The sequence below is a fragment of the Nannospalax galili genome, unplaced genomic scaffold (genome assembly GCF_000622305.1).
Source record: "Nannospalax galili isolate Female #2095 unplaced genomic scaffold, S.galili_v1.0 scaffold490, whole genome shotgun sequence".
NCBI classification, from domain to species: Eukaryota; Metazoa; Chordata; class Mammalia; order Rodentia; family Spalacidae; genus Nannospalax; species Nannospalax galili.
The window spans coordinates 2944629-2947829 of NW_008329666.1; the positions used below are offsets into that span (position 1 = coordinate 2944629).

The 3201-nt window shown below is 42.7% G+C and overlaps 1 non-coding gene across 1 annotated transcript; it reads left to right on the top strand.

The window, feature by feature from the left end:
• Window positions 1–674: 674 nt before the first annotated feature.
• LOC115071743 lies at window positions 675–780 on the top strand. The gene has a single exon (XR_003850822.1). It is a non-coding gene; the product is annotated as a U6 spliceosomal RNA (small nuclear RNA).
• The last annotated feature ends 2421 nt before the right edge of the window (window positions 781–3201 follow it).

Genomic DNA, 3201 nt, shown 5'->3' on the forward strand with positions numbered 1-3201 from the left:
GAAGTCAGCACCCTCACAATCCATTGACTAGATATGCCACCTGGAGACCAAGACATGGGCCTACACTAGCTGATAGCTATAGTCTTCATAGTCTTTTTGGAAAAATCTCCTTTGTTTTTTCATTTTTGTAAGACAGGGATTCCCTATATATCCCTGACTGGCCTAGACCTCATATGTAGACCAGACTGGCCACCAACTTGCAACAAGTGTGGGGCCTATAGGAGTGAGTTACCATATTGGCTTGGAAAAAGCTACTTTGCAACTAGTCAACCATGGCTATCAACCTGCACTTCAATCCCCATGCTTATCCCAGTTTTATAACAAGAATGGATCATAGTATTTTCAAGTGCTATTCTAAGCATTTCTTGTGATCTATAAACAATTTACAACAACATATGAATTAACTGTAAGTATTTTTTTTCTGCAGATGAAAACGGAAGGGGAAGCACATAGTAAATGGTGCTTGCTTACAGCTGCATAGTCACCCATAGAGTCAAAAATCAAACTTGGTCCTTGCTAGGCATGGCAGCCCATGACTTTGGTCCCAGCACTCAGGAGGCAGAGGCGAGTTGATCTCTGAGATCGAGGCCAGGCTAACCAGGGTATATAGTGAGACCTTGTCTCAACAAACAAACAAACAAACAAACAAACAAACAAACAAACAAACAAATGTGGTGCTTGCTTGGGCAGCACATAAACTAAAATTGGAACATACAGAGAAGATTAGCATGGTTACTGTCCAAAGATGACACACAAGTTCGTGAAGCTTCTGTGTTTTCCTGAATACGAGCAAAGAACACTGTATGAAATTCTCAAAGAATCAATAAAAATATTAAAAAATAATTCAAACTTGGTCAGTCAAATTCCAAATTCCATTTCTATTTAAGTAAAGTACTATACTGAAAACTTTAAATTTGTTCCTGAAACTTGTTTTCTCTTTTAAGTTTATTAACTCTTTTAACTTTTTCTACTTTCAGATTTTTAAAAAATAAGGTAAAATTTCTTGATTCAGTAATGAACTAGGTGCCAACAGTCCGGAAAATGTCAACTCATGGTTGGAGAGCTGGCTTAGCGGTTAAGAGCATGTGCTACTCTTGCAAAGGACCAGAGTTAGAATTCTAGCACCTGTATCAGGCAGCTCCCGATTACCTGTTAACTCCAGTTCCAACGGATCCAACACCCTTTTCTGCACTCCATGGATGCTCACACATACACATGCACATACACACATGCACATAAATTTTTAAAAAGTTAGAAGAATGTTAAGCTTATATTTGTTCATGAAATGCTCATCTTGGAAATTTGTACAGAGGCACTGATGAATTTTTATCTCTAATAGCTATAATAGCATATCTCTAAAGAAAAAGCTTTCTTAAAAATATAAAAAGCAGCTAGGTGTGGTGACACATGTCTTTAATTCCAGCCTTAAGGACACAGAGGTAGGCAGATCTCTGTGAGATCAAGGCCAGCCTGGGCTACATAGCAAGTTCCAGTCCTGCCAAGGCTACATCATGAGATCCTGTCTCGAACAAAACAAAACAAACAAACAAAAAAACAGAAAAAAAGAAATTCTCGAAGAATCAATAAAAACAATTTTTGAAGGGAGCTGGAGAGATGACTCAGTGGTTAAGAGCACTGGCTGCTCTTGCAGAGGACCTGGTTCAGTTCCCAACATACATATAGTGGCTAACAACCATTTGTAACTCCAGTTACATGGAATCCAATGCTCTCTTCTGGCCCCCATGGGCATTGTTGACACAGGTTCAATCACATGCATGAAGGCAAATACTCATACACATAAAATTAAAAAAAAAGTCATGAAAATAGTAGGGGACTTATTGTGAAGAAAGACTTCAGAAAGAATGGGTGGGATAAGAGAGGATAATGAGGGTGAATATGATCAGACTACATCATACATGTGTGAAATTGTCAAAGAATAATTTATTTTTGAGACAGGAACTCACTACATTGACCAGACTGGCTTCCATCTCACAGAGATCCACCTGCCTCTGCCTCCCAAGTGCTGGGATTAAAGGTATATGCCAACATGCCCAGAAAAAAAAAAAAAATTTTTTTTTTTTTGGTCTTTTTGAGACAGGGTCTCTCTGTAGCCCCAGCTGTCCTGGAACTCACTTTGTAGACCAAGCTGGCCTTGAACTCACAGAGATCCACCTGCTTCTGCCTCCCCGAGTGCTGGGACTAAAGGCATGGGCCACCATGCCTGGCAAAGAATATTTTTCTTAAAAAAGCAAAAAACAGTCCTCTGTTTCCCTGGGCCTCCAGGACCCACAGACCTCTCTCTGACTCGCAGGCCTCTCCCCAGGGTAAGTCAATCGTGCCTTCCATGCCTTGACTCCCCCAGCCTCATTCACCCTCCCATCTCCCAGGCCATCTCTCCTCCTAGCCTGGGTCCTGTCCCATTCCTTGTCTTGGGGCCCCAGACAGCTGGGGAACCACTACTGCTTCCTGATCCTTTTAATCCAGACCAACTCAGTGCCTTCTCTGGTCCCCAGGAGCACTGCTTCTGGCCCTGGCCCTGCCCTCAACTCCCTCTACTTCCCTGAGCCTGCAACACCCCCCAGCCTCTTTCTGGGATGTGGGGGCTGACCTTTCCTCTTCCTGATCCTTTGCATCCAGACCAACCCAGCTCCTCAGTGCAGTCCCCAGGAGCCCTTGGGACTGCTTCCTGCCCCCATCTGCCTTTGCATCTCTGGGTGGCACAGCTACCAGTTGCCCTAGAACAGCATCTTTCCTGGGCCAGGCTTCCAGGCCAGTCCAACCCCCAAAATCCTGAGGCCAAAATCTTTCCTGGAGGGATCCAGACCTTAGGAAAAAGCCTGAGAGCATCTGATCCTCATCTGACTTGGGCCTCTATGGGAACTCCTGAAGACAAAAGCAATCTGGCCACTCCAACATAAAATCAAAAGAGAGAACCAGAAGCTTAGACAAACCAGCTTTTCAAGTCCAAAAAGTAAACCACAAAGACATATAAAGTTCATGAAAAGAAGCAGACCTAAACTTGAAGGCTTGAGTCTCACACAAGAATCAGAAACTACAAAAGAAATCCACATGTCAAAATCACAGTGAAAAAATAACATGAAAAACAAAAATAACATATTCCCACCAAATACCAATAGTCCTCTAGAGGAGTACAGCGAGAACCCCCTAGAGATAATGCAGGACATGGAACTCAAAAGAACA